The sequence below is a fragment of the Cnephaeus nilssonii genome (assembly GCF_951640355.1).
Source record: "Cnephaeus nilssonii genome assembly, chromosome: 2".
NCBI classification, from domain to species: Eukaryota; Metazoa; Chordata; class Mammalia; order Chiroptera; family Vespertilionidae; genus Cnephaeus; species Cnephaeus nilssonii.
The window spans coordinates 86618164-86627732 of NC_137073.1; positions in this window are offsets into that span (position 1 = coordinate 86618164).

Genomic DNA, 9569 nt, shown 5'->3' on the forward strand with positions numbered 1-9569 from the left:
CTGCTTCTTCCCTCTTGGTCTTCAGCCAGCAAGAAAAATAAACACACACAGGAATGCAATGAGTTAGTAGCCAGAACTACAGATGTACCCAGTGGCAAGAGCAGAGACCCAAGGCATTTATAATCATTTCTTCGGGGCAGAACAAATACATTCCAAGCAGCCAGGGGTGAGGACGACAGGAGAGGAGCTATTTCTCCTGAGGGCTGGGGGAGACAAGCTGTGGACACCTCAGGACAGACATCTGCATTGCGCCCTTCCCCTGGCTCTCCTCTCTAGTCCAGTGAAGGCTTGTGTAATCTCTGATTTTGCTTTTCACAATAATATAAGTGGTTACCTCTGCCGTACTCCACATTGCAGGGAATAATTTGCAATCTTTAAATAGCATCCAACAGGAAGACTTTACAAGAGTGCACACCCATTCTTTCCACCATAGCAAAATCACCCACAGCAATGACAAGTTGAAATAATGATTGTAACAGTTTCTCCAAGGAATGCCTACATGACCCACGTACACCTGTGGCCCGGTGGCTCACCAGCCCTGCCTAGAAGAGATGGCATCCTGTCAGCATTCACCTGAGGGACCACGAGCGCCCACACTTAGCAACTTTACCAGGAGCTCATTTCCAAGCCCTGGACAATGCCATCGGGGGAACAGAAGAAATTCCACAGTGACAGCCAGGAGCAAGCTGGGCCATCGGGGCCAAGAGCGGCTTCAACTTTGACTTTTGGCATTTGGACCCAGCAGCATTGCTGCAACCGTTCATGCACAGGTGCGCGCACATCTGCAACCGTTCACGCACAGGTGCGCGCGCGCACACACACAGACACACACACACACGCACACACCGTGGTTGAAGTGGAAGCCTAACAGGATAGAGCTTAATGGGAGTATTTTCCACTGTACCCAAGTTTGAGCAAAAACTCACAACTTAAGTTCTTTATGCACCACTCCTCTGTGGCCCCTTCCCCTCTGGTGACAAACCCAACAGCGCATTCCTGAGACTATGAAACACGGGCCAAGGGGCTGCATCTGCTGGGAGGCAGGTGAGATTGGCCTGCCGGGCGGTGCAGGTGAGGGGGTTGGAGCTGTAGAGGTGGCAAATTCCCGCCTTTTTGCTCTGACAAGGGCCCTTGCATGCCAGTCTGGCCACCTGCCAGGGAAGCCCGCACCCAGCATTTGGGGTGAGCTGACCCACTCCTGGAGCAGTGGCCTCAGAGGTCAGGTCTGGGTAAGGGAAGCAAAACATGGTCTCTTAGAGCCGTGGTCGGCAAACTGTGGCTTGAGAGCCACAGGCGGCTCTTCGGCCCCTTGAATGTGGCTCTTCCACAAAATACCACGGCCTGGGCGAGTCTATTTTGAAGAAGTGGCGTTAGAAGAAGTTTAAGTTTAAAAAATTGGGCTCTCAAAAAAGAAATTTCAATCGTTGTACTATTGATATTTGGCTCTGTTGACTAATGAGTTTGCCGACCACTGTTTAGAGGAACACAGCTGGCTCATAAGCTGTGGTTCGCTGGTCCGTCCCTGTCTGTGCCTGTAATTAGCCTGGAAGCACAGCTCCGAGCCCCTCCTCTCTCCTACAGAATCAAAGACAAAACCCTGCACGATGGAGCACTGCCTGCGAATATCACCCTGATCGGATCCGCGGTGCTCCGCCCAGTCCGATTCGCCCTGCACCGCGTCTGGGTCAACAGGCAGGAGTCAGTTACAAACAGCTGGCGCCCGGGTGCCGGCGCCTCAGGGAAGCCGCCCCTTCCCGCTATCCCAGGAGCCGGCGCATCCCTGGAGCCGCGAGGCTGTGGAACTGGGCGCTCCACCTGCAGGGCCAGGGCCAGGGGTCACGGGGGCGCGCACCAGCCCGCAAGCTCCCTCGTGCACACACCTCTCAGCCACCGATCGCCTTAAGGTCTCCAGAGGCACTGGGGCGCGCTATGCACCCTGGCTGTGAGCCACTTTTGGAGACGCTGTCGTCTGAGGAACGCGGCGCCTCCGGACGGTGCCCGTCCCAGCCCGGTCCCCCTCGGCTGTAGCCTTCGGGGTCCAGGGAGCGAACGACGAGCCCGAGAATGCGTGGGGGCGCCTGTGTGGGAAGTCACCTCGGAGTGCCCAAGCCTTACCTGCCCTCCCGGCCTCGGCTCTGCTCTGGGGTCCTGCCGCCTGGCGCCCGCGGAAGCTCTGGCTCGGGTCCCGCTGCGCTGGGCGGTCTCAGCCTCCAGGCTTTTATCTAGTCGCCGCCCCGCCCCGCCCCGCCCCGCCCGCTGTCGGGGGCGCACGCCGGCCGGGCTCCCTTTCCCGCCGCCCCGGGTGGGCGGGGGACGAGCCCGGCCGCGCCCTCAATCCGCCCCTAGACGTTGGGCAGGAGCCGGTGGCCCACAGTTCGCGCCCGCAGAACACTCGGCCCCAGATCCTGCGTGTCCCGGAGCCTCAGATGCTTGTGGGAACACCTGTGGGTCCAGGCATGGCCGGCGGGGGTGCTGAGCCTGGCAAGACTGTGCTCTCCCTCCCGCCAGCCCTCCGTGGCCCAATCCCCACCTGATGCTACACTTCTCCCCAACACCCAGCTCCACAGACTCCTCTCCTGTGGCGGTTCTCTTCCGAGATCCAGCGCCAGGGACCTCTCCCTTTGAGGCCACGCGGGTGATGTCCTGTCTGCACCTCAGCCCCTCCTGGGCAACCTTGCCCTGACCTGTAGCTGAGCGCCCGGGTCTCCCAGCCTGGAGGTACGAGGTACCAAGCTGTGGAGACCTGGTCCTTCTGTGGCCGCACTGCCTGGGCAGGCAGCATGGGGCGAGCAGCAGGTCTTGGTGGTTTGCACCTGCAGCCATCGATTGGCACCAAGGGGCTCGACTCCGGCTCTCCTCGAAAACCAATTTCCCACAAAGGCCTGGTGGTCAGTACTAGTTCCAGAACCGAACAGATTCGGACTCTTTCTAGCCCAGATGCCCTCTGCAAGATTTCACATCATGACATAGCAGAGGAATGGAGACCCCAGGCCACCAAGCCAGGTCCAGATCCCCCAGGTGTGGAATGGCTCCAAGGTGAGCGGTGGCTTCTGGTATGGCAGCTGGCTGGTGACCCAAGTTCCAGGCATTAACAGCCCTGGTGTGTGTCCTTTGATTGACCCACTGTGCACTCACTGTAGGGGGGGACATCTACATTCTGTCTGGACTGCAAGTTGCTGCTCAGAAGTGTCATGGAAGCAGTGTCCCTTTGTCACACCCTGTCACATCCTCAGTACCATTTCCCCCACTTGCTCTCGGCTTTCACCTGAAAACCAGCATCACTGCCTTACCCACAGCCTCAAGCTGGTGACAGAAACAGGCCTGGTACCCAGCCGCAGTGCCAGGAACTGCTCTTCCAGGCTGATTAGAATCAAGGCGTTAGAACTCGTAACTTGGTGTATCAGTCTTCTCCAGCTGCTATAACAAAAACGCCACAGATAGTGTGACTTATAAACAACGGACATTTCTTTGTCACAGTTCTGGGGGTTGGAAGTCCAAGATCAAGGCAGGGTCATACTCAGTCTCCGGAGAGGACCCACTGCCTGGCTCACAGGCATCTCTCTGCTGTAACCTGAAGGCCGGGGGCCAGGGGGCTCTCTGGGGCCTCGTTTATAAGGGCACTAGTTCCATCGTGAGGACTCTACCTTCATGACCCAATCACCTCCCAAAGGCCGACCTCGTAGCACCATTGCATTAGGTGTTAGGATTCAACATATGGATTGGGGGTGGTATACACTGCAGTCCATGGCACTCGGGGTTTCAGGAGATAGTGATGTGCCACCTTGCCTGTACACACCAGTGACCCTCACACAGGCTGTTTCTCCCCACACGTGCTCAACAGCACAGGTTTCCTGGGACGGGAGTAATCAGTGATAGGGCCTTCATCCACAGTGTCCAGGAAATAAATGGCCATCAAGGAAACCATTGTCCTTTAAATAGGGGACACAGGGTAGAACTCATGAGTTCAGATATGTATTAAACACACAAACACAAAGAGAGAACAAAAAACATCAGGCAGGAATGCAAGCCAGGCAGGGGTGCAACTGTGTGTCTCCAAGTGTCCCTAGACCTATTGGATCAAGGCCCACGCTGATGCCCTCATTTTAACTTGGTCACTTCTGTAAACACCTCCAAATGAGGCCACACTCTGAGGTCCTGGGCTAGGATTTCAACATATGAATTGGGGTGGGGGGCACAATTCATGCCACTCTAAAGAGGAACCTTAGTAGGCCTGTTCTGGAGGGAGCAGCTCAGAGCATGACATGCCCCAAACCATGCTCTGCTGGTTGACAGCCCCCCCTCGTGAGGGAGGAAGTGAGGTGGTGCAATGCGGAGTGGGCCCTGAGCAGGAGGGCCTCTGTGAAGCAAAGCCACCAGCAGACCAGGCACACTCCTGGTGCTCCTCTGTGAGCAAGAGGCCAGCTGCTGTCTTGCTCTTGGAGTCCAGTGCAACCCTGACTGCCACGTCCAGTGCATCTTAGGGCCTTCCCGTCGGTGGCTGGGCTCTACAACACTGCATCCCCCGCCACAGGGCAGCTGGAGGCCCGAAGCTGCATTTCCCAAATGCCCTGGCCCAACCATCAACAAAACAACAAGAAGGCCCACTGCATGGGAGAACATATTTGCAAATGGCATCACTGATAAAGGTTTAATCTCCAACATCTACAGGCAGCTTATACAACTTAATAAAAGGAAGATAAATGATCCAAATGCCCTGGCCTGCAGGGCTCAGGTCAGGTCTGCCACTAGTGGGCGCACCTGCTGCGTCTGAGGGGGAGGAGGCCCAGGCAGCCGGATTGGGTTCCCTGCAGCTCCTCAAGGCTGGGACCAACACGCCTCCCACCTTTGTCCCTCCAAACCATCTAACAATTTCAACCTAATTCTCTGCATGAAATCCATTTCTGTTTGTAATTTGTACAGTGGCTGGTGTTCCTCAGTCAGCTTGGGCTGCTATAACAGAATGCCCCAGGCTGGGCAGCTCGAACAACAGATGTTTATTTCTCTCACTCTGGAGGCTGGAAGTCCAAGAGAGTGCTGGCGTGGTGGGGTTGGTGAAGACCCTGGGGCTGTGTCCTCACGCGTGGGGATAAGGGTGAGGGTGGGGGGAAGGTGAGAAAAATGGGGGGCAGGGGAGGAGAGGGAGTCAGCACAGCTCTGATCTCTCCTTATAAGGGCACTGATCCCATGGGGGAGGGGCACTCTCTTGACCTCTAAATGGAGTCACCTCCCCAAGCTCCACCTCCTAATACATCCTCCCTCGGTGGGACCCTGGGGGGAGCACAAACACTCAATGCATAGCAGTCCCAGACCATAATGTTTCTGTTATTCAAACTGAGCTATAGTGTCCTAGGATTTCATTCTCTTACTTGGAAATTTTTTTGTTTTGAGTTAATAATTGCCTGTTTTTCCATTGGTTAATTTTCCATGTTCCAATCATCCATTCACCTCCAAACTCTGAACAGAAGTGTGTATCTCCTCTGGATGTAACTGCAGCCCAGGCGGCACCCTGCTCGCTTTTATTGTTGTTATTTGAGCCTCTGCCTCTCCACTCCAATGTGAACAGCTCGCCCTCCAGTCTTGCTGCCCAGATGGTGTCCTTGTGTCTCCCATCCCCGCACCTCTGGGACTCGCTCAAACGCTTTCCTTCCTCCTTTCTGGGACCCATGTGGGCTGCGTTATATTTTGTTGTCTTGGCAGGACCAACACCACTTCTCAGATCCCTGCACCCTGAGGGAGAGGCCGGGGGTTCTGTCTCCCAGAGCCCCTTCCCTGTGTGGTCCTCTATTAGGGTTTGCCTATGACAGTCACATGGGGTTAGGAAGGTGAAGGAGGAGAGGAGCCTTTACTCTCCGGAGGTTCCAAGTCCTGTGTGTTGGTGACTGCGGGTCCTAACAACCTCCCGGTGAGCTCTTCAGAACCACTCACTCCGCCTGAGGCACTGGCTGGGCAGCCCTCAGCTCCTGGTTCAGTTTCTGGTTTTCTGACTGGAGAAAATCAGAATGAACCCTGGTCTATGCCACGGCTGATGCAGTCAACACCCACTTCCCCACCACCCCTGCCCACACACAGGTGTTTCCAAAGACCACAAGAGACGCTTTCCCTTCAATGGACAGGGACAGCAGCACACATTCGCGGTCTTATCTCAGCACTGCGTCAACTACCCTGCTGCCATTTCTCATCCCAGAAACCTCTGTCATCCTGCCACGCCACCGCGGATCCCATCGGCCCACTGTGTGGACATGCTGCTGCACCAAGCTGGTGGGCAAGAAGCACAAAACATCAAGATAATTGGTAAGACACGTGCTTGCTAAAGACTGAAAAAAGGAAAGATAAAAGGCCAAGGCTTGCCATTGATGAAGCTTTGGTGGGTGCACTGGTCTGTGACCAGTAGAGATACCCGTCCACATGGAAGGCAAGTTGCTGTATCTGATGATCCCACTCCCAAGAAAGGACATTTATCACATGCATTCGAAAAGAATGCGTGCTCTGCTATTCTTGGGTGAACAGTTGTATATCATCAAATAGGCCAGCTTAGCTCATATTGTTTTCAGTCTTCTGTGTCTTTACAAAGCTTTCATACTTGTTCTCAGTTATTGGGAGAGAGGTGTTGGTATCTCCTGGTATAAGAGTGTGGACTGGTCTCCTTGTGGTTTACCTTCTCTGCTTCACCCTGTTGAAGCTGTTTCCAGGGGCACATGCACTTAGGATCGCATGTCCTCCTGGGGACCTGAATCCTTACCATGTAGTGACCTTGCTGGACCTGCTCACAACCTCTGCTCTGAAGTCAAATTTCCTGTTAAAACAGCCACTGCACGTCTCTTTTGATTAGAGTGAGCACCCATTCTTTCCCTTTTAGCCGATTTGTGTTTTCATATGTAAACTGTTTCTTATGCGCATCATATCGTTGGGTCTTGCTTTTATATCCAAGCTGACAGTTTCTACTGTTTGGGGGAGGCAGGTATTTAGACCATTTACATTTAATGTGAAAATTGATGTGGTTGTGTTTAAATCTAAATTGACTATATGTTTTCTATTTTTCCAACGTGTCTCTGTTCCCCTTTTCTCCTTTCCTGCTGTCTTTTGGATTGAGTTTTAAAAATTCTATTTCCCTCCTCTTTTGTGGGATTATTAGCCAAATCTCTGTTGTGTTATTTTAGTGGTTGCTTTTGACCCTTGACCAGCATTGAACCCAGGACCCTTCAGTCCATAGGCCGATACTCTAGCCACTGAGCAAGACTGGCTAGGGCTCAATCTTCTTTTAAAGAGATTTAAATAATGCTTAGTTGGTATGACTCCAGTGGTTGAGGGTCAATGCATGAACCAGGCGATTACAGTTTGATTCATGGTCAAGGCACATGCCCTGGTTGTGGGTTCGATCCCCAGTAGGGGGCGTGCAGGAGGCAGCTGATCAATGATTCTCTCTCATCATGGATGTTTCCATCTCTCCCTCACCTTTCCTCTCTTGAAATCAATAATAAATAAAAAAGAGATTTAAATAATAAGAAAAAGTGCTTATATTTACCCATGTGATTACCATTTCTGGTCCTCTGCATTCCTAGTGTAGGTCCAGATTTCAAAGTGCTATGATTTTCTCTCTGCTTTAAGGACTAATTCCAACATTCCTTGTAGTGAGGGACTGCCAGTGATGAATTCTTGCAGCTTTTATATGTCCAAAGCAGGTTTCTTTCTTTTTGGAAAAATACCTTTGCTGAGTAAAGAATTCTAGGTTGGCAGTTGTCTTTTTCTCTTCCTGTTTTGTAGATGTCACTCCACTGTCTGCTAGTTGGTCTCATTCCTAACGAGAGACCTACTTTTCTGAATATTTTTGTTCCTTGCATGAAATGTGTCTTTTCTCCTCTGGTTGGTTTTCTCTTTACCCTTTGTTTGAACATTGATTTGCCTGGTGTGGTTTCCATCATGGTTCCTGTGCTTGGAGTTCACTGAGCTCTTTGGGTCTGTGGATTCAGTTTGCATCAAGTTTGGAAAAGTACTTCTCTGAATATTTTTTCCTATTTGCCCCTTTCCTTGGAGAAAGTTCCACAGCTCATTGATGCTCGGTTCACACTTTTGTCTTTATTTTGTTCTGAATGGTTTGTACTGCTGTACCTTCAAGTCCACTTGCAGTCTCTTCTTGTGATGTCAAACCCACCCCTACTCTTAGCCTGTGTAACTGGCATTTCAAACATTGTAGTTTTCATGCTAGAATTCATATTGATCCCATAAAAGACCTCGCATGTCTCTACTGAAGATATTCAGTCTTGTCTCTCGCTGGCTTTCTAATAAACAAGGTAATACAGTGACGTTGTATAACAAACGAACCTCACCTAACTCCATCACCCGCGTCATTTCTGGGTCTTTTTCTGATAGATCATCGTTTACTGCCTTTGCTGTTGTTGTTGTTGAAGCATCCAGGGATTGGATGCCCGGGATTGTGACTTCTACTTTGCAGGGTGCTGAATAATTTTGCATTCCTGTGAATATCCTGGAACTTTGAGGCTGCAGGTGAGCTACTGATATACAGCCTGGCCATTCTTCCTGGTCTTGCTTTGAAGCTGTGTTCAGCGGGGCCAGGGCAGTGTTTTGCCGATTTCCTCACTACTGAGAAAAAAGCCCGTCAGAGTTTTCCACCAGCAGGGAGGGTGGATCCAATCTCTGTTCCTTCATTTCGATTGGAAGCAAAATTTTGGATTCTTACACTTTTATTACATGTAAGAGAATTAATCAGAACTTGACCAGCTCTTGACAATATTAAATAGCAGAGATGGGCCCTGTTGTCAGCACTGGACCAGCCCATGTGCATGGGTCCCATCACAGGCGGGCTCCGGGTAGGCATTCCCATCCACCTGCAGCCACCCTGCCCACTTTCATGCCACCCAAAGCCCACGGCTGTGGTGACCTCTTTCGTTTCGACTGCAAAGCTGTGTCCATCTCTGGATGTAAAATGTCCAGATCCTGTCTTTGCTTTATCCCTTTCCTTAAAACAAATCAATTTAACCAATTTCAAAGGCAAGACTCATTTGTTATGTTAAAAGGGCTTACAAGCACAAAGTTACAGTGGCTGCTGTGTGAATGTGGTCCCTGTGTGTCCTCCTCCTGTTACTCCTGGCGGTGGCTCCCGACTCACTTCTGTGAAGAAACCTCATCCCTGAGTGTTACCTGAGCCGACCAGTGGCCACACACCCTCGATGTTCTCACGCAGTGTTTGGGATTGTAATACAACAGTTCTGCTTTACTTCTATTTATAAAACCTTTACTGATTTAATAGAAGGACTGCAAAGTGTTTAAGGTGTATATGCTCAACATAGAGAATTTACAGAACCAGGGAGACAGCTATGCAAGTCTGAGTTCTGGGAAATGCCATCACTGCCCACAGGGTATCGAACTCCTCCACAGCGCCCCGTCGCTATCGAGAAGCTGCTTCTACAGCATTTCAATTACCGTGCTTCCCAAACATGCTAGAAATCTCATCTTGACTACCTCTCCTGTCACAGCCTAAGAAATGTTGTGTCTTTCTAATAAAAAAAAACTACACATAACGAAGAGCACCTTCAAGTACATAGGACTACATT